This window comes from Cricetulus griseus (assembly GCF_003668045.3).
Source record: "Cricetulus griseus strain 17A/GY chromosome 1 unlocalized genomic scaffold, alternate assembly CriGri-PICRH-1.0 chr1_1, whole genome shotgun sequence".
Lineage (NCBI taxonomy): Eukaryota > Metazoa > Chordata > Mammalia > Rodentia > Cricetidae > Cricetulus > Cricetulus griseus.
In genome coordinates this window covers 77,924,327-77,947,306 of record NW_023276807.1, presented here as the reverse complement: position 1 = coordinate 77,947,306, position 22,980 = coordinate 77,924,327, and the positions used below count along the sequence as shown (strand labels likewise).

Genomic DNA, 22,980 nt, shown 5'->3' with positions numbered 1-22,980 from the left:
AAGGCAGTCTCCACACACCAGGTGCACATTTGATACACATACACAAATGCAGGCAAAACATTCATCCACAAGAAATAAAAAACACATCTTTAACAAAATGAACAGTCTTGGACCTTGAGGTTAAAACTGATAGAGCCATTTTATATCTGTCTACTGTGACTTCTGATGGGAAAGAAATTTAAAACATGGTACCTTGTCTTTTGGGGTTCCACTCTGCTTATCTTTTTTCTGTTTTTTGTTTTTGTTTTTGTTTTTGGTTTTGGTTTTTTTTGCGGGGGCGGGGGTACCTTTTGTGGTAATAAGCCTTAGCCATGGATATATCCTGATATTAAATCTTACGATTTCTGCTAAGTTGTCAGGGTTCAGGTGGTCATAGCACCTCCAGCCTTATGGAAAATATGCAAATTACACATGAATGTATATTTGAATCTGGTGGTAAAAGTTAATTTTTAGTGGTTGTAGCTATGTAAAAGGTATGCTATATTCACTATATTATTATTGAATGTGTTTTGAAGATTCAAAAATTTTCAGGATATAGATGTGTAGTAAATGACTGGATATGGGCATGAGGCTGTGGTGAACACTGCCAGGAAAATAACTACTAGGTCAGTTTCCTGTGGTGTTTCTGGGCCAGTAGTGCCAAGACCAATATTCTTAGGTCAGGCTGCCAAGTGCAGTCAGGACAATGAGAAGCACTTTAATTCAAAGCTGATGGATGTGCAGACAAAGTAAAGAGACAGCCAAGCAAGATGAAGGCAGAGAAGCCAGAAATGACCCCTAGGTGGGAGGTCCCACAGTTCTTGGTGTGTCTGGGAATGAGTAACTAGGGATGTGGACAGTTGTGTTTACAGAGTGCCACTTCTCTAGCTGTATCAGTAGGACATGCACAGTAACCAACAATGTGAATTCTGGAGTCAAACAGCGTGGAGCCAAATTTTAGCTCTAGCACCTAACAATTAATTAACCACATTACTTAACTTGCTGATATCTGAGTTTCTTCATACAGGAAATGCAGATAAAAGTGTCACTTACTTCCAGCTATGGGATTATCAGTAGTATTGAGCATACACAGTGCTCAGACCTTTGTTTTCCAAATTTGAAAGACTTGTTTTATTTTTAACTGCCCTGTGTGGTGACATATTCCTTGTACAAATGAAGCCTGTCTGAAGATCAGAGGATAGAGCTTGCCAGACCTCTATGGTTAGCTAGTGGCAAGCGCGAACCAATGACTGCAGGTACCCAAAGAGTCCAGAGGGTGTTGGGTCCCTAAGAGTGAAAGTTACAGGCAGTACTGGGCTACTCAGGTCCTCTGCAAGAGCAGTACATGCTCTTAACTCCTGAGCCATCTGTTCAGCCTTCTAAATACAATTTTCCAAGAGATTTCTTAATTAATTAATTAATTAATTAAGGGTCCTTGAAGAAACTTGCAAGATTCAAATGCAGCCTGTATGTTAGTTGACAGCTACTTTTCCTGTTCTCATATTGTTTTGTTGTGGTTATGTAGTTTAGCATTTGGGGACCTTGAGTGAAGACCTAGAGAAGTCTTTGTACTATTTTTGCATGACAGATTTTTTTTCATAATGAAAAGTTAAAAATAAAATATATCCCATTCACAAAGCCTTAACTATAAATCACAAAAGTCTCAAATACAGGTGTTAGTAACAGACATATTTTATATAGAGCTTTCTCTTTCCTTGTTTAAAGAAGTGCAGTTGTCTCTGGTCTTGGGCATAGGTTCTATGGCATGGCTAAATGCACCAAGAAGGTTGGGATGGTTGGGAAATATGGACCCATATCTGCTTCCCTCCAGAAAATGGTGAAGAAAATTAAAATTGACCAATATGCCATGTGCACTTGCTCCTTCTGTGGCAAGACCAAGATGAAGAGACAAGCTGTTGGCCTCTGGCACTGTGGTTCCTGCATGAAAATAGAGGCTGTCAGGGCCTAGACCTACAACGCCACTTCTGCTGTCACAGTGAAGTCTCCATCAGAAGAATGAAGGAACTGAAGGACAAGTAGAAGCGCTACCATTTGATACTTGCCTGAAATAAATGGGTTAATTTATGTAACAACAAAGAAATGCAGTTGTATTACTGGGTCTTTTTTGTATCCACTCAAACATAGTGTCAGGTCCTGTGGTGGTTTGAGTGTAATTGGTCATCATAATCACATCACAGGGAGTGGCACTATTAATTAGGAGGCGTGGCTTTGTTGGAGTGGGTATGGCCTTGTTAGAGGAAGTGTGTCACTGTGGGGGCAGGCTTTGAGGTGTCCTATGCTCAGGATACCACCCAGTGTCTCAGTCAACTCCCTGTTGCCTGCAAGATGTAGGACTCTCAGCTACTACTCCACATCTGCCTGCATGCCACCATGCTCCCTGACTTGATGATAATGGCCTGAACCTCTGAAACTGTAAGCTGCCACCCCAATTTACTGCTTTCTTTTATAAAAGTTGCTGTGGACATGTTTTCTCTCACAGCAATAGAAACCCTAAAACAGGTCCCTTTTTGGTAGGTGGAAGTGGGGGTTGGTTCATTGTACAGTGACTCTGCTTGCTTCCTCTCCTTAAAGTTGGGCCCCAGACATATCTTTATCTCTACTGTACCACTTCATGCTTGGTCAAAGACAATCAGGCCACACATAGACATGTGACCCAAACTGTGCACGTCCAATTCTTTCTACCAGAAATTTGAAGTTGGAACCACACGATACTCATTGAAAGTGATCTGTTCTCCCCAGTGAAAGAAAAAGTTAAAACATTCAAAACTGGAATTTAGCTATAACCCGATGAGTGGCCTGACAGTGGGATTAATTCCGACATGAGAGATGAAAATTAAATGCAATAATGGCAACAAGACAGGAGAAGGCATTTCACAGGTTTCTATTTGCTGATCATGTTTCTAACATGATGCCTACCCGAGGGGTTTGTGCCCTGGGATCCCACAAGACTTCAATTTTTTTCCTGCAGTGCTGGAAGAAGATTGAACCCAAGGGCTTTGGGCTCATTTGGCAGGTAGTATAAGATCTGTATCACAGTCCACATCAAACACATTTAATTTGCTAACCAATGAACTAAACAGCACCACAAAAGTAACAAATGCAGGAAGCAGCTGCAAGCCCTTGTCTTTAGAGTGAGAAGGGGTATAGGGATGTGTACATGACTCTGAGAATTTAAAAACTTAGATGGCTCCAGCCCCAACACCATGAAGCTGGGTGTGAAGCAGAGGAATGATCAGGTAGTCACTGTTTCACCAGATCAGGCCACTTTCTGTTAGCTGCAAATGAAGAGTTTGTTCCCATTAACAAACAAATTTTATGAAAAATTTGCATGATGATCTATCCAGATTATTTTAAGTGGCTGTATGGTAATGACTGCAATGTACTTCAACAATTCACAGGGCTTTTAAATCTTTAGATAAGTTTTAGTTTATTTTATGTACAAGACTCCATTGTATATGCATCTGTGTATGTTTTTGCTCTGAGTAAATTCCCAAAACTTCTAGTTCAGAAAAATACACACTTGAAAACAAAACTTAATAGAATGGAAAATTTTAAATTATGAAAAAATATCTGATTAAATGAAATATTCTTTTGTCATCGAAACATTAATCTCTATTAGGAGATAAGGCTCTGGGGAGGAAACTAGGCTGAGATATGATCATAACCCTCATGAGTAGGATCAGAGCTAAGAAAGCTTGCTGTTTATCAAGTGGTGTGGATAAAACCCTAACCTCAAGCATGCTAGGCCAATGCTCTATCATTCATCTATACTCTATACCAAGAGCTTTCTTCTTTCTGGTTTGTACCTGATAAGAAAATGAGCATTTAACAGTCTGAAACACAGGAGTCCTAGCCAGACCTCACCACACTGGAGCTCTAACTTGTAACCTCTGAACCTGGGAGGGAAAAAAACTTCGATTTTTCATAATCTATCTAGTTTTTGATAATTTTTATGGCAGCCCAGACTAAGATAATAACCATCACCTATTTCTGACTTACACTTTCTTCCCATTCATTTTTATTTTTTCTCCTCCACTTCCTTCTTCTTGTACAAATATAAACATACAAAACAAATATACTGTCTTAGGGTTTTTATTGTGTGAGACACTCTGTGAAGAGACACCACGACCATGACAAACTCTTATAAAGGAAAGCATTTAATTTGGGCTGCCTTGCAGTTCAGAGATTTAGTTGATTATTGTCATGGCGGGAAGCATGGTGGCATACAAGCCAATGACTCAACATTTTATTGGCTAGCTCTCTCTTAATTATTAACCCATTTCTATTCATCTGTGTATCTCCACATGGTCTTGGCTCACTGGTTAAGGCCAGGCCTCTTGCTTCCTCAGCAGCTACATGGTGTCTCCCTGACTCCACCTACTACCTTTCTCTATTCCTGTTTGTAGAGACTGACACCCAAATTCCAAAATATTGTTTATAAATGTTTGTTTTCATTTAAATGGGGTTGTTTATGAATGGTTAATGACCACAGTCAATCTTTTTCTAAAGAAAAATAAAAGGAATATGATATAGAAATGAATACTTTGCATTGTTACAGATTTTGGTCTATTGATACAAATTTAAGATCAACTTTGTTATATGTATATTTCTACTCTTGCTCAGGTATTGTATTTATACAACTCATTTAAAATGCAATATGTAATTAAATATAGATTATAAATTATTACCTATAGTAGTAAAAATTTATAGTTCCGTTAGTGAGGTTCTAGATACACAGAGATATATTTCAAATGAATAGGTATTCTTCAAAACCTTTCAAAGACCTACAGCATATGGCATTTAAACTGGTTTATTAGGGTTTTTCATGACAATGAGACACACTGCTCCTGCCAACACCAATGTCAGAGAAGAATATGGTCATCAAAGAAATTCATTATGGAGTTTGCCTTCAACATGGCAGGAATGGCCATTTGAACAACACTCTTGCCTGGACTGCTTGACAGCACACTGTCAAAACTGGACAAGCAGGCTACAAAGAAAAGCAACTGCTGAACTTGCCAAGGTACAGGATGGTCCTTCAGGGTTCCTGCTTCATCAAAAAGTCTGCCAGACACTATAGCCTATAGGCTGAAGAGGGATGCCCCAACGTTACAGAGGAATTTTGGGTGACTGTCCAGGCATTGAGATGTTTCTGTCAATATTATATCCTTCTGGGGTCTTTGATGGAGTTGAAGACAGATATATATGGTTATGGTTTTCCTTAGTTATGATAAAACATAAGTTACACATAAAACTTTAAACTCACATGGATAGGATAGATGATAAAATATTTTCTTTAAATTTTGCCAAATGTTAGTGGACTAAATTCTTGCTTGATAACTGTTTTGTTATATATAATTTTACTATGTTAAAGTTAAAATCTTTCTTTAAATTTAGACAGAAGATAGGAGATGATGGCGGATGTCCTTCTGTGTGCTGTGAACATATGTTTCTCTTATTGGTTGGTGAATAAAAGCTGTTTTGGCCAATGGACAGGCAGGAAGTCCAGACAGGGATAGAGAAAGGTAGTAAGCAGAATCAGGGAGACACCATATAGCTGCTGAGGAAGCAAGAGGCCTGGCCTTCACCAATAAGCCAAGACCATGTGGAGATATACATAGAAATGGGTTAATAATTAAGAGAGAGCTAGCCAATTAGAAGCCTAAACCATCGGCCAGTTTATAATTAATGTAAGCCTCTGTGTGTTTATGGGACCCAGTGGGACAGAAACTTCCATCTACACACTCCCTATAGGCCAAGCATTCAAATACTTGACTCTATGGGGATCATACCCATTAAAACCACCATAGTAAATATACTTTAGGATAAATTCCCAGAAGCAGATTTCTGAGACAAATGTCACAAGCATTTAAAAAATAAAATATTATGTTCTTTTTGTTTGCATATGTACAAATTTGTGTATATTTTCCCGTCAGGGAAATGCAACTCAAAACAACTCTGAGATACCATCTTACCGGCCAGAATGGCTAAAAACAAAAACACCAATGACAGTCTATGCTGGAGAGGATATGGAGAAAAAGGAACACTCCTCCATTGCTGGTGGGAGTGCAAAGTTGTAAGACCACTTTGGAAATCAGTATGGCGGTGTCTCAGGAGAATGGGAATCAGTCTACCTCAAGATCCAGCAATTCCTCTCTTCAACATATACCCAAAGAATGCACATTCATACAATAAGGACATATGTTCAACTATGTCCATAGCTTCATTATTTTTAATAGCCAGAACCTGGAAGTAACATAGATGTCCCTCAACTGAAGAATGGATAGAGAAAATGTGGTACATTTACACAATGGAGTACTACTCAGTGGAAAAAAGCAATGGAATCTTGAAATTGGCAGGCAAATGGATGAAACTAGAAGAAACCATCCTGAGTGAGGTAACTCAGTCACAAAAAGACAAATATGGTATGTACTCACTCATACATGGATTTTAGACATAGAGCAAAGGATTACCAGCCTACAATCCACACCACCAGAGGAACTAGGAAACAAGGAGGACTCTACAAGAAGAATGCATGGACCCTGGTGAAGGGGAAGGGGACAGAATCTCCTGAGCTAATTGGGAGCACTAGGGCAGGGGAGAGGGAGCGGGGAGAACGAGAGGGGGAGAAGAGGAGGGGAGAGGAGGAAATGGGGAAGCAGGAAGGTTGAGTCGGGGGAAGAATAGAGGAGAGCAGAACGAGAGATACCATAACAGAGGGAGCCATTATAGGTTCAAGGAGAGATCTGGCACTAGGGAGATTTCCAGAGATCTACAAGGATGACACCAAATGACAATCTAAGCAATGGTGGAGAGGCTACCCTAAATGCCCTTCCCCTAAAATGAGACTGATGACTACCTTATATGCCATCCTAGAGCCTTCATCCAGAGGCAGACACCCACAGCTAAACACTGAACTGAACTCTAGAACTCAGTTGCAGAGAGGGAGGAGTGAAGAGCAAAGAGGCCAAGACCGGGCTTGTGAAACCCACAGAATCAGCTGACCTGAACAAGGGGAGTGCATGGACCCCAGACTGATGACTGGGAGGCCAGCATGGGACTGATACAGACCCCTGAAAGTGGATGTCAATGAGGAGGCCTCAGCACTCTATGGGGCCTCTGGTAGTAGATCAGTATTTGTCCCTGGAATAAGAAAGGACTTTGTGAGCCCATTCCATGTGCAGGGATGCTCTCTCAGCCTGGACACGTGGGGGAGGGCCCAGGATGATATGACAGACTTTGGGGGTCTCCCATGGAGGGCCTTACCCTCCCTGGGAAGCAGAGGGTGGATGAGGTGGGAGGCTGGTGGGGGTGGGAGGAGGGGGGGAGAGGGAGAGGGGATTGACATATGAAGCAGGCTTGTTTCTAATTTGAACTAATAAAAAAATAATAAAAAAGTGAACCTTGCTAGTCTCTTAAGAGCACACAGCATTGCACTTTCTATGTGTGTTCCTTGAGGGTTCACAAAACAAAAAAGAAGTATGTTACTCTTAAATTGTCTTGTTCCTAGAGTCTGACCTACAGTAAACACTCATATCATGTGTTCAGTGAATGGACAAAGAAAAGAAGCCGAACAGGAAGTCCTCAGATTCACCAGACACTGGCTTAAATTTAGAATGACATTATTACTGAGGTTTGTGGACATGCTTCTCACAAGTTCGGGGAACAGCAAATGTTACTAAAAGATTGCTTTTGAACTCCTTGCAATTTCTTGATAAATTTTAATTTCCTTGAGACTTCTTAGTGGCTAGTATTCTAGAAGATGGAGGTTCTTTTGTGCTGATATGATATCAAGTTGCTTGGGGTTTTTCAGAAATATGAGTAACACCAGGTCATTTGATTTCTAAAACAGGTGGAATTCCAGCTTCCTGCCTCTCTCGAGACAGAGGTGATGTATAATGTCTGTGTACTCACTCTATTCAATAACCAGTTCCAGGCTCCGTTAGGCAGGTCTGCTAAAGTTAGCTTTTAAGGGTACAGTGCAGGGACATGGAAGCCTTCTTGTCATACTTCCAACTCAGACGTAATCACATAGAATGTTAAAACACACACACGTGTACACACACACATATATGAGAGAGAGAGAGATGATTTTTTTTGTCAAGGTGATCATTGCTCTACCATCTGCCACGTTTGCAGTTGATAAAAAAAAGAAGAAAAGAAATTAGTTTGGCAGGATTTACTCTTTAAAAAAAATCATGTTGATTTTTGCCAGTTCTATGTAATTTGATATACCTTTTGCAAGCTAAGAGGCAAAAGCTTTCACATTTCTGCTCCAGGAAAAATACGACCATTGTCTTTATGACCCTTGTGGTGTGAGTGTGTGCTTGCGTTTGTGTGTGTGTGTGTGTGTGTGTGTGTGTGTGTGTGTGTGTGTGTGTGTGTGTTCAACTGTAAGTTAGGTAAGACCATAGTTAACAAAAGAGCCTGAGACAGCTCATTAACTAATTCAGAATAACTGCACTTAAGAGCCATCTGTAGCCAGCATGGTACCACTGATATGCTATTACATATCTTAAACTAAAAGGAAGATGTTGAGATTTAACATTAACATTAGGCAGCCTTCTGAAGTCAAAATATGCTCAGTGTAGAACCTGGCAGCCTGTATACTGTACATTTTCACAAAAGGTTTTTATACATCTGTGAAAAGTGAAGTTTGCTCATATATATTTTTCTTCCTCATTTAGAAATAGAACCTTCACAGGAATGATCTACTTCGAAACACAGATTTAGTCGATGATTAGAAAAAAATAAGTAAATTTGCTGGGGGATATTTTCTACTATCTCAATCAGTACTGCAGGCACCTACTATATTCCTTGCATAATTCTGAAGAGGCTCGTGGAGGAGGGCCTGGAGATACGGCTCAGTGGTTGGTTAACCCTGACTCTTCTTCCAGAGGACTGGTTCAGTTCCCAGCATCAACATGGTGGTTCACAACCATCTGTAACTCCAGTGCCAGGGAATTCAGCACTCTTTTCTGGCATCTGCCCAAACCAACAGGCATGCAAATAGTTCACAGACCTAAATGCAGACAGAATATCCACACACATGTAAAAGTTTTTTTAAGTGTAAGTAAAAAATATAAATTCTATTTCTTACTGATTTTATTCTTTTTTTACAGAAAATGTGAGTAACTTCAAAAGGGTATATATTCTAAATGCATTTTTTTCAAACAATATCCCTTGGTAAGTTATATTTTGTGCTACTTAAAAATTATCTTAGTATGTCAATTAGGAGGCCTCTGCACTCTAGGGGCCCCCTGGTAGTGGATCAGTATTTTTCCCTGGTGCAAGAAGAGACTTTGAGAGCCCATCCCACGTGAACGGATGCACTCTCAGCCTGGACACATGGGGGAGGGCCTAGGCCAAGCCCAGGATGATGTGGTGGACTTTGGGGAGCCCCCATCAAGGGCCCTACCCTGCCTAGGGAGTGGAGGGTGGATAAGGTGGGGGGTAGGTAAGGGAGAGAGGAGAGGAGGGGAGAGGGAGAAAGAATTGACATGTGAAACAAGCTTGTTCCTAATTTGAACTAATAAAAAATTACAAAAAATCTAAATAAAAACTATGAAAATTGATTACTGTAGCAAATATATTCATCCAGTTGATACAGACCATATACTATGAATGAGATACTAAAGGATATTGGTGCTAAGTATTTGTCTATAAAAAAATTAGTTAAGCTGGATGTGATGGTGCACATTTTAATTCCAGCACTGGGGGTGGCAGAAGCAGGCAGAGCCTTGAATTCTAGGCCAGCATGGCTATATTCTGGCACCCTGTCTCAAAAAAAAAAAAAAAAACTCACTAGTGTGCATTGATGATTGTAGACATCAAATGATACACACCAAAAATTCAACATCAAGTTGGTAACATCCTTATCAGCTCCTCTGTTTCTTCATGCTAGTTTACCAGCAGATTAAGCTTCTGGGACTGGAGAGATGGATCAGCAGTTAAGAGCACTGGCTGCTCTTGCAGAGGACCTGGATTTGATTCCCAGCGCCATATGGTGATTCACAGGCACCTATAACTCCAGATCCAGGGGATCCAATGCCCTCTTCTGAACTTCACAGGCTGATATCAGGCATGCGTGTGGTGCACAGACACAACATGCAAGCAAAACACTCATGATACACATAAAAAACAAAGATAAAGAAATATTTTTAAAAAGAAGTTTAAGCCTCTGTTAATTTTAAAAGCAGTGCCAGTTGATAGGTCAGGAGAGCTATAGAAACGGCCCTGGGTGTTCTCCAAAGTTGTCTTGGGCAGCTCTACGCTTTTCTTGGAGCTTTTCATCCCATTACCTGCTGTCTGCGTTCCATAAGTTGATCTCTACAAGCCACACTGTCTGCGGTCTCTTCCTCTATGTTTCACAGAGGGCGAGTGAGCACACACTGACAAGTACACACACAGGAAAGAACGACTAGAGATACTGGGCTGTTTGCTTGTTTTCTGGGTCGTGATCACAAAGTGGTGTCAGCCTTTGCGGGTGCATCTTAGAAAGAGGCCTCTTTTCTAAGCCACCAGGTATTTCTAGTAGCAGTTTCTTCCTCTTGAGAATAGTTTCCTGCGATTGCTCATTACTGGGTAAGTCACTCACTAACACTCCCACATCTCTCTAAAATTATTTTATTAAATTTTTCTTGGTTAAACACCATGAGTGGTCCCTCAAGTTCCAAATAGAGCCCAAGGGGGTAGTGGAGGCTTTCTGCGCTAAGGAAAATGTGTGATGGAGCATCTTCATTGCCAACATCGCTGGGCTTGCAGTCACCTCTGGGTGCGTTTCCAAAACTTTGACTGGGGAGGGAAGATCCACTTTGATTTTGGTAAACATCATCCTGGTGTTGGGATCCCAAATGGAATAAAAGGGGGGACAAAGGGGAGCATGAGCACCTGTTGGTTTCCTGACCAACCCCTGTCCATTCCCCTCCGCCCACACATTATGGACTATATTCCTTCTTAGGTGTGGCCTAAATAAATCTTTCTTCCCTTAATTTTCTTCTGCCAGATATTTTCTTCCTATCGATGAGAAAACTAAAACCAACGGTAATGGGGCTGGAAATTGAAAGGTGTTTGAACTGTATCTGATGCACCTGAGGCATGGAATTCAACTTCTAAGCAATTTGTGTAGTTCTGGAAAATAACTACACAATATTGAGGGTTAATTTAGTTGTTTGTAAAGCTAACTAGTAAGTTAGGGAATTGTCAACCCTTATTTTCTTTGCATTTAATGCATTCAAGTAGATCAGAGGTTGACAAACTTTCTTGGGGACCAAACCTTAATCTACCACCTCTACTTGTAAGTAGAGTTTAACTATTCCTATTTATTTGTGCTGCAATGGTAGAGTTGAATAGCTACAATATAGGCCTTATGGATCACAGAGCCTCAAATATTTATCATATGGCCTTGACAGAGAAGGTTCAAACCTCTGGACTAACTGAATGTTCTACTTGCTACTTCTTTTCTCCTTGTTTAGATTTACTACCCTCTGTATCTTTTATGGTCAATATATTTGTCTCACACACATGTTATCATAGTAAGAAGTAATCATTAGGGCTGGAGAGATGGCTCAGTGGTTAAGAGCACCGTGTGCTCTTCTAGAGGACCTAGGTTCAATTCCCAGGACCCACATAGCAGGTCACAACTATCTAACTCCAACATCTGACACCCTCACACAGACATACTTGTGGGCAAAAACAACAATACAAATAAAATAAAAATAAAAAATTAAAAGAAGTAATCATTAGCGAAAGTCAGGATACATTTGCACATACAGAGTTCAGAGGGTACATTTTTGTCTTTTCTAAAAATTTACTATTAAATTTAACACGATTATAGGAATTTGCATCTGATGTTTTAAAATTTGTTCCCCAGAAGCTGGGGAGATAGCCTAGTGGGTGAAGGCATCAGCCACCAAGATTGATGATGCCTTCAGTTTAATTCCGGGCACTCACAAGGTGGCAGGAAAGGATTGGCTCCTGCAGGCTGTCCTCTGACTTCTGCATACACACAGCAAGCGCACACCCACACTCCTGCACACTTCTCCACACTCACACTCCTGCACACTTCCCACACTCACACTCCTGCACACTTCCCACACTCACACTCCTGCACACTTCTCCACACTCACACGCGTGCACACTTCCCACACCCACACTCCTGCACACTTCTCCACACTCACACTCCTGCACACTTCTCCACACTCACACTCCTGCACACTTCCCACACTCACACTCCTGCACACTTCCCACACTCACACTCCTGCACACTTCTCCACATACACACTCCTGCACACTTCCCACACTCACACGCATGCACACTTCCCACACTCACACTCATGCACACTTATCCACACTCGCACTCCTGCACACTTCTCCACACTCACACTCGTGCACACTTCTCCACACTCACACGCGTGCACACTTCCCACACTCACACTCCTGCACACTTCTGCACACTCACACTCATGCACACTTCCCACACTCACACTCGTGCACACTTCCCACACTCACACTCGTGCACACTTCCCACACTCACACTCATGCACACTTCTCCACACTCACACTCATGCACACTTCCCACACTCACACTCATGCACACTTCCCACACTCACACTCGTGCACACTTCCCACACTCACACTCGTGCACACTTCCCACACTCACACTCATGCACACTTCCCACACTCACACTCATGCACACTTCCCACACTCACACTCATGCACACTTCTCCACACCACACCCCTGCACACTTCTCTACACTCACAGTCACACATACACACATAAAACAGCAAATGTAATTTAGAATAAAAATGTTCACCAGGAAGTTCTGCACAAATAATATTCACAAAATGGCATTAAAATTCTGACGCCCAGAAGCAGCGTCAGAGGAAGGCCTGAGCTTCAGGCCTGCAGCAGTGTCAAGAGAGCCATGAACCCCAGACCTGGGAGCAGTATCAGAGGGAGTCATCACCGACCAAAATGACAACAGCAGTTTCCAGCAGTAGCTGCCAAAAACTATCATAAAAAGTTCCTCTGGAAAAGAGCACCTCTGTACCAGCCAGCATCCACCGCCATTTCTCAGTTAGAGATACCCCACTACTACATTGACCACTGGACACTCAGCCCGCCTACAACTCCAACAGGAGGAGCATCCACCAGAGCTATAGCCCCACCTGCACCTCAAGGAGTGACCACTAGGAGGAGCATTCACCAGAAGCTCTGCTCTACTTGTGCCTGAAGGAGCTGTCAACGGAACCACAGCCCCCAACTATACCAATTGGAGAAAGAGAGATCCCCTGAAGTACAAGCTCCACCTATACTGATTAGAGGAAGAGATGCATAGACAACAAGGTAAGAACACACTCAGCAATATAAAGAGCATCACAGCAACACTAGAAACTAGTGGTGCTACAACAGCAAGACCTGAACATCCCAACACAGATGAAGTAAAAGAAAATGACTTAAAATAACTACATGAGGATTATTGAGGCCCTTAAAGAGGAAATGAAAGCTTCTCTTAAAGAAATGGAGGAAAAGACAAACAAAAAATTGGAAGATATTGACAAATCCCTTAAAGGAAACCGAGAAAAAGCAATCAAACAAGTGATAGAAACATGAAATCTGAAATAGAGGCAATAAAGAAAACACAAACCGAGGGAATTCTGGAAATGGAAAATCTGGGTAAATGACCAGGAACCACAAATGCAAGCATAAACAACAGAATACAACAGATGGAAGAGAGAATTTCAGGCATTGAAAATAATTTGGGGGAAATAGATTCACCAATCAAAGAAAATCTTAAATCCAACAAATCCTTAACACAAAAATGTAGGAAATCTGGGACACCATGAAAATACCAAACCTGAGAATAATAGGGATAGAAGGAGGAGGAGAAGTCCAACTCAAAGGCACAGAAATTATATTCAACAAAATCATAGAAAAAAATTCCCCAACCTAAATAAGGACATGCCTATGAAAATACAAGAGGCTTACCAAATAGACTGGAACAAAAGAAAAGTTCCCTCGTCACATAATAAAATAATAAACATACAAAATAAAGAATATTAAGAACTGCAAAGGAAAAAGGCCAATAGCTTATAAAGGCAGACCTTTCAAAATTACACCTGACTTCTCAATGGAAACAGTGAAAGCTAGAAGGCCCTCATCAGAGGTTATGCAGACACTAATGGACCACGTATGTCAGCCCAGACTACTTTATCCAGTAAAGCTTTCAATAACCATAGATGGAGAAAACAAGATAGTCCATGATAAAACCAAATTTAAACAATACCAATTCATAAACCCAACCCTACAAAAAGTACTAGAATCAAAATGACAACCCAAGGAAATCATCTATGTTCACAAGAACACAGGAAATCAATGAGCTTACAGCAGCAAACCCAAAAGAAAGGAATTGAACACACAATGCCATCACCAACAACAAAAACAAAAATAACAGAAACTAGCAATCACTGTTCATTAATATCCATTAAATAAATTGTCTCAATTCACTACAAAAAGACACAGGCTAACAGACTGGATACAAAACAGTATCCATCCTTCTGCTGCATACAAGAAACACACCTCAAACTCAGAGACAGAAATTACCTCAGAGTAAAGGGTTGGGAAAAATATTCCAGTCAAATGGACCTAAGAAACAAGCTGGTGTAGCTGTCCTAATATCTAACAAAATAGACTTCAAACTAAAACCAATCAAAAAAGATAAGGAAGGGCATTTAATATTCATCACAGGAAAAGTCCATCAAGAGGAAATCTCAATTCTGAACATCTAACACAAGGGCTCCTGCATTTGTAAAAGAAACATTACTAAAGCTTAAATCACAAATCAAGGCCCACATACTTATAGTGGGAGACTCAACACCCCACTCTCACCACTGGACAGGTCTGCTAGACAGAAGCTTAGCAGAGAAATAAGGGAACTAAAAGAAGTTATGAATCAAATGAATTTAACAGACATCTATAGAACATTCCACCCAAACATAAAATTCTATTTATTGGGTAATTCAAACTGAGAAGAATTACCTGATTTAGATCATTCCTGTGTTTTTCAATGATCTTCTGTTAGTAGTACAATTCATTTAAATATTATAGAAAATTATAGGGATACATCAATCTGTGTGTAAAAGAATTATCCGTCATTTGGTTGCTTCTCAGTATGTTACTAATTTCTTCCAGTTATGATAATAAAAATTATTCTTTAAGGGTGGGTGGTGGTGGTTCACACCTTTGATACCAGCACTCAGGAGGAAGAGGCAGGCGGATCTCTGTGAGTTCAAAGTCAGCCTGATCTACAGGGAGAGTTTCAGGACAGCCAAAGCTATTACACAAAAAAAACCCTGTCTCAAAATCCTCCCCAAAATAATAAATAAATATACCTCAACTAATGTACTATTTTATATTGTTATTTTAGCTTTAGAACCAAATATGATGTTTTTGAACTTATTTATATGAGTTCTCCCTGCATGTACACCTTTATGCCAGAAGAGGGCATTAGATCCCACTAAAGATGGTGGTGAGCCACCATGTGGTTGTCAGGACTCTGAACCTCTGGAAGAGCAGCCAGTGCTCTTAACCTCTGAGCCATCGCTCCAGCCCCTGAGAACTCTCCTTAAGACAATATTTTAAGAAAACAACTGCCAGGCAGAAATGGTGCAACCTTTAATCCCAGCACCCAGGGAGCAAAGGCAGGCAGATCTCTGGGTTTGAGGCCTGAGGCCAGCCTGGTCTACAGAGTGAGTGTCAGGATAGCCAGGGCTGTTACACAGAGAAACCCTGTCTTGAAAAACCAAAACAAACAAACAAACAAAAAAACAACTGGCACATTTTAGAAAATGAAAACATTCATTTCCTGTTTTTTAAGGTTTAAACTGAATTTTAATTTTTCAACAGCAAAATATCAAATACACACTAGCTTAGTATAGTATGATGTCTGTTTCCCTGTTTTATTACCAGTCAACTAAGGAATGAAATGTCTTCATATGTCCTTATTTGCAATGTTTATTTACATTTTTTAATGTGTGTGTGTGTGGGGGGGTTGTGTGTGTATGTTCAGTGTCCACAAAGACCAGAATAAGGCTTTAGATCCTCTGGCACTATTGTCACAGTGGTGGTGACACTGTACCTGGGAATCAAACTTGGGCCTCCTGGAAGAGCAGGGAGCACTCATAACCTGTAAGCCATTTTCTCACCCCTATAATTTTTAATATAGAAGACGGACTACTTTTTCATTATGATTAAAAGTGTTTGGTTAATTTAATCTACACTTATTTTTAGTGCTTTAAAATGCAATTGTGACAGACCAGGTGGCACACACCTTTAATCTCAGCACTCTGGAGGCAGACTCAGATGAATCTCTGTGAGTTTAAGGCCAGCCTGGTCTACAATGCAAGCTCCAAGTCAACTAGAGCTACATGGTGGACCCTGTCTCAAAACAGAAATAAAACAAATCTTTATGTGGAAATCTTGTTTCCCTGCCCTTCTTTTCTTTCGTTTCCTTCCTTCTTTTCCCCTTCCTTCCTCCTAGGTCCTTCTTTTAGGGGCTGGACAGATAGATTAGCAGGTAAGAATGCTTTCTACTATTGCAGAGGACCCAAATCTGGTTGGTTTCCAGAATTCATGTGGAGGAGCTCACAACCACCTGTACCTCCAGTTCCAGGGGATCTGATACCCCTTTGCCACCTAAGGCACTGCATACATGCAGTGCACAGACATACATCCAGACAAACATACATATCCATTAAATTAAAAAATTGAAAAGAAAAATTATTATTTCAAGCTATTTTAGCTGTGTATTCCTAACATTCAGAAAATTAGGAGCAACAAATTTAAATGGGGACTGTAGTAGATGGAGATATTGTCAATTACAAAATAAGACAAAACTATCCAAAGTAAGATGAAATTTAAGCCATAGCCATTGGAGCCTGTGGGTATACGTTTGCACTTCTTTTTTTTTAATTAAAAATTTTAGTATGTTTTTAATTGAAATGGAATTTCATCATTTTCTCCTCTCCTTCCCTCCCTCTAGCCCCTTTAACCTCTTAGTAACTCTCCCTTGAAGCCCTCCCATTCTCCCCAACTCTTAAATTGATAGCCTCTTTTTATTTTTCTTACATCCATACATAGGCATGTATGTGTGTGTACATCCTGTTAAATCTGTTTTCATTGTTTGTGTATATGGCTTTAGGGCTGACCACTTCATTATTATGCCACCTAGAAGAGGCTAATTCTCCTTCTCAGAGTAGTCATTCGTTGCCTATAGTTCTTTGTCTAGGGGTGGGACCCCATGAAAACCTTATCTACTGATATGGCTATTGTTCAGATAATTGTTTGTGCAGCCGTTTCTAGGAGAGACTGTTTCGAAGCAGACTTCCTGGCATTCTGGCTCTAATAATCTTTAAGCTCCCTCTTCCTACATGTTCTGATCCACAGATGCAGGAGCTGCCATATAGATTTATCCATTGGGGTTGGGCTCCCCATGATGCACTGATGTCTACATCGTGTGCAGTTGTGGTTTTCTATGGTGCCTCCATTTGCTTTAAAGAGAAGCTTCTTTGAGAAGGGGAGGTAGCTACACTTAACCCAGGAAAGGTGACTTGCACACAGAAGGTTCGCAGACTGTGGCCTTTGAACTTCTTGAGTTTCTGTGGAGCTGGAGAGATGACTCAGTGGTTAAAAATACTTGCTGCTCTTGTAGAGGGTCTGGTTCAGTTCCCAGCACCCACGTGGTAGCTGGCAACCTCTATAATGCCAGTTCTACAGAACCCAATACTCTCTTTTGGAATTTAAGGGTACCAGGCACACAAGTGATATACTTGCAGGTGAAAGACATACATAAAATAAAAATAAAATCTATTTTAAAATCCTCTGAATGTATCTACTATGTTAAAGCACTTTATCATTTAGAACAAAGGTGATGATGGAATTTCATCTTAAAATGGCCAATTTTTGTTCAGAATGCATTCTCAAATAAATATTAGTATATTATAACACATTTTTAGAAAATGGTCATCAAAATGGTGAAAAATGAAAATGACCTGGGCCTAGTGGGCTCTAGTGTCACCTGCTAGGCAGCAGTTGATAGAGAGAGGTTGGATCCTCCTGCTTTCACCAGCAAAGTAAACCTTCCCTCCTTTCAAGTCTAAGCAGGAGAACCGATTGAACCTGGAGCCTATGACAGATCCTATCTCCAAAGAAAACAGAAGAGAAATGGACATACTGTGGTAGTTTGAATGTAATTGACCCCCATAATGTCATAGGGAGTGGCACTATTAGGAGGTATGGCCTTGTTGGAGGAAGTGCATCTCTGTGGAGGTAGGCCTTGAGGTCTCAGATGCTTAAGCTCAGGCTCAGTGGCACACAGTTCTTTTCCTACTAACTGCATGCAGATCAAGATGTAAAACTCTCAGCTCCATCTCTAGCAACATGTCTGCCTGCATGCTGCCATATTTCCCATCATGATAATGAACTAAACTTCTGAAACTGTAAGCTGCCACCTCGATTAAATGAGTTGCCTTATAAGAGTTGCCATGGTTATGGTGTCTCTTCACAACAATAGAAACCCTTAGAGACATACAAAAACTAAGAATAAGGTGGGTGTTGAGAAGCTTAATTCTATTACATATTGACTTGAGAAAGTAAAAGATTATATGATGCCTAAGTATACATTAAGGTTTTGTTTGGAAAAAAATGTAAAGAATTGGGTAGAGGCTTTCTTGAGGGATATTTTTATGAATTTAATGTCCTGGGGCAAATAATTTAGTACTTAAAATTCACTTGCAAGCAATAATCTCTAGCTGATGTCTCTCCAAGGTTATTAGCTAATTACAAGAGTCCCCAGAAGCTACTTGCTACCAGCTTCCTATTATGTGGACCTTAAATAGTCCCTCAAAGAACTATGTGCTAGAGGACTGGCTGCCAGCATATGCTGCTTTTAAAAGACAGTGGAATCCAGGGCTTGTGAGATGGATCAGCGGTAAAGGCGCTTTCAGGCGTGCCTCGCAATTGCGTTCTAGCTCTAGGACTCACATGGTAGAAGGGGAGAACCCACTTCCACAAGTTTTCTCCCCACCCCACTCCATTTAAAGTACATCTACTGCTAACACAAAATAAAAGGATTTTTTTTGAGGGGCTGGGGTAGGGTATGATTGAGACAGGGTCTCACTTAAGACCTATAACTCACTATGTAGATCAGGCTGGCCTCAAACTTATATAGAGATCTGCCTGCCTATGCCTCTGGAGTGCTGCGATTAAAGACACGTGCCATCACACCTGCTAAAATAAGAAAGTTTTAAATAGAGAAAGAGAGAGAGTGGAACTTTTAGGAAATGAGGCCTTATGGGAAAAAGCGAGGTCCTGTGTACTGTGCCCTACATGGAGCTCTGGTGCCCTGGGGACAGACTTCCTCTGTTTTTGTGCCCCACCATAAGGCAATCAGATTTGCTTTTCCTTGCTTTCCACACCATAATGTTCAGTCCTCCACTAGAGCTCAGAACAGTAGAACCAAACAACCATGGACTAAAGCCTCTGAACTTATGAACGAAAGTAAGCTTTTCTTCATTTTTAGTGGATTGTCCCAGGTATTTTGTCATGGCAACAGAAAAATAAGTGGACTAACAAAGAACTTGTGATTGCTAGGATTCTTTTCCTCCTTCTCCTTCTTTGTTTTGGTTTTTTATTTTTTTTGAGGCAAGGTTTTGCTCTATAACCCAGGATGGTCTGGGACTTGCTATGTAGTTCAGGCTGGTATTGATTTCATGATCTTCTGGCTTTGGGTTAATCATTGGGAATTTAAATTGGTCATCCTGGTTGAGATATGATGCTTTGGTCTACTGATGGAGCTGCTTATCACTGAAAAGCACCTCCATCAGTGTGACTCTAGACTTAGGAGTGCAAAGACAAGCAAAGTACAGTCACTTAGGAGAAATGTGCTGTTCACACACCAACCACATACCATTCAGAGCAAGTGTCAGAAAGAAAGTGGGGATTACTTATTATGTAGCGACAAAAGGTGAGTACTCCATTTGCCTGTGGTAGAAGAGATGACATTGCCTGTCACGGAGAGGTGACATTTGGATCTCAGAGGATGAATAGGCACTTACCTGGCTAACAGGCAGTCTGGAGCATTTGTAGTGGCACAGGCATGTGGAATATTATACTGAGTTTGAGACTGTTCACTTTGGAACACAGAATTGGGGGTATTTGGGAAGAACAGCTGATACTGGATGGAAAGAAGGACCCCTCCTTTCTTCTCTGCCATTTTTTGTTGTAGCTATACATTCATTGGTCTAAGCAACCGAGGGGACTGATGCCCAAAGAAGGTAGACAACATGGCTAATTTTGATCTTTCGCTTTCAAAACTGTATCGAACATGTGTTATTAGTTGAACCTGAAAACTTATTCCTTCCATGGAGGGGCTCTTGGAAAAGTCTCCGAGAGATTGGATTTCTCCTCCTTCCCGCCTTCTCTCCCTCTCTCTCCCTCCCTCCTTCTCCCCTTTCTCTCCTGTCTCTTGCTCACTTTCTCACTCTTAATATGCTGCTCTTGGACTCAAGTGATCTTGCTCAGATAGCTGAGACTACAAACATATGCTGCAATGCCCAGCTGGAGGATTACATGTCTATTACTGAAATCAATTTTCTGATATTTCCATTTTCTCAGAAGAAACCCTGTACCTCCCCCTTAGAGGAGGAAACATCCCTTTTTCAGCCCTGGGCAGCCACTAATGTTTTTTATGTCTCTATAGTGCTGTCTCTTATGAACATTTGCATACATGGAATCATACAATACATTGTGCTTTGTGACTGATTTTTCACTTAGCGAGATACTCCCCAGGTTCATCCACGATGAGACACCTCTCACTGCTTCATACTGCTTATTTAGCAAAAGATGTGTGCTTTATTCATATATTATTTTCCAATGGACATTTCAGGTATTTCTACTCTGTGGTGTTAAATAATGGTGCCAATTTACTGTTTATGTGTGATTATTTCTGCAAATCTGTATTTAAGAGTATTTGTCCCTAAGGGGGTTGGCTGGAGGCAAGTCTGTTATTTCCTGTGATGAGGATCAAAATACACATTGGTTGTGGTAGGTATGGGAACTCCCAGCGTATAGCTAGTGTTATAGATGTGTAAAATGTGATGGGGATTCAATTACAATGCAAAGGTGAAACTTTCTGTAATGACTTTTCAATGGCACACTCCAACCATTTGTATTGAAGAGAGCTGGCCAAGTAACTTATACTCTAACCAGATGAAGTTTTTCCTAATGTCTTTTCCTGTTGGATTTACTATTTTGAGAAAGAATAGATGGAAAAATGTCTTCAAAATACAAAGCAAAGAAACTTTGAAGAAGTCTTTAAAATATCTTCCTGATTGAAAGGAGAATAGAAAACTTTTGGATTTAATCACACAGGACAAGACATTGCAATTCAAAGACTCTTAAACGGTGCATAATGCACAATCCCTCTTTTGCCAGACAGAGAAGTTTCCTGATTGCACTCTTGAGATATTATAAAGCATTTCTAGGGCTGCTTCTAAACTAAAGAATTGCAAATTGGGAGGTTTTCAAATAAGTTCTTGCAGACCTCAGTCTGGTCTAAAGTTTCCTGTTTTTACAATTAACTCCTCATGTTTCTTTGTTGAAGTCGTGTGTGTGTGTGTGTGTGTGTGTGTGTGTGTGTGTGTGTGTGTGTGTGTGTGTGTGTGTGTCCTAAAGATAGACCAGGAAGCATCTGGACCATATGGTTCCAGAGGGGAATCCAGACTCAGTGAAGGATGGTTGGATACTAACCGGAAATTGGATAACAATGCTAAGGTAATGTAATGTTCCTGCTCTAAATCCTTCAATCAACACCATCCAGAATGTCTTTTGCCTGATGTACTTGATAGTCTGTTGTGGCTTGTCACTCTTAAGTGAAGCAGGTCAGCCTGTCTTAGAAGAATCCAAGAATAGGTAAGGATGCTTTCATGTTGTCAGGTTTCTGAGGGGTTCCAAAGAGAAGTAAAAATGTCAGGCATGCTTCCATCTTGGTGCCAGGTCTCCACTACGTCTCACTTGCCAAATGAAGAACTGTGATTAAAAACGAGTCACCAAGAACAAAAGGAAAAGATTGCTTGCAACCAGGATGACTCAAGATTTGTGTATAGGCCAGGGAAACACAAGGCTGTGTTCTGTACCACATGAATGCGTTCTAATTTAAATTAAGATGATTTTAGAAGGGTATTTGTTTCTAGATTCTCCAAAAACAAGCTGTTTCTTCCTGTAACTGAACTCAAGTAGACGCTGTGTTTCAAGCTTTTGGTAAAGATTTCACATTTGGGGAAATCATGATGAAAGCACCACCAGTCACAGTAACAGAACATTTGCTATGATCTGCCACTTCATTGACCCTTACTGCTTTTCTTGCTTTACATTTGAAGACAGCGAAGCACAGAAAGGCTCAGTAATGTGTCTAGCTTCACATAGCTAGCGAGACTTGCCATCAACAGTCCTAGGGTTAGGCTCCAAGGAATTGTGCTGATTAACCCAGTATATGATAAAGCATTGTTACTGTTAACTTAAAATACAAGGGCTGGAGAGAGCTCAGCAGTTAAGAGCCCTGACTGTTCATACAGAGGACTGGGGTTTGATTCCCAGCACCCACATATGGATCAGAGATGCCTGTGTCTCCGGTTCCAGGGGATCTGATGCCCCCTTTTGACCTCCGCAGAGACCAGGCACATATGTATCGAGCAGACATACATAAAAGGCATATTCATACAATATAAGTAAAATGAAAGATACAAAAAGTACGCATCATTTAAAAAATAAGGTATGAGTCGTCAAAGTAGAGAAGTACATGCAAATACCATGCAAACACAGAATACAATGTGAAAAATCACAATATTATATTGTTTTTTTTTGGGGGGGGGAGGTGTTTGCATTCCATTTTATCCTGGGTGTAATTTGGATATGAGAAGGA

The 22,980-nt window shown here is 40.7% G+C and overlaps 1 pseudogene; it reads left to right on the top strand.

Annotated features, from left to right (window-relative positions):
• Positions 1 to 1,744: 1,744 nt before the first annotated feature.
• On the top strand, positions 1,745 to 2,019 carry LOC100766222 (annotated as a pseudogene).
• The last annotated feature ends 20,961 nt before the right edge of the window (positions 2,020 to 22,980 follow it).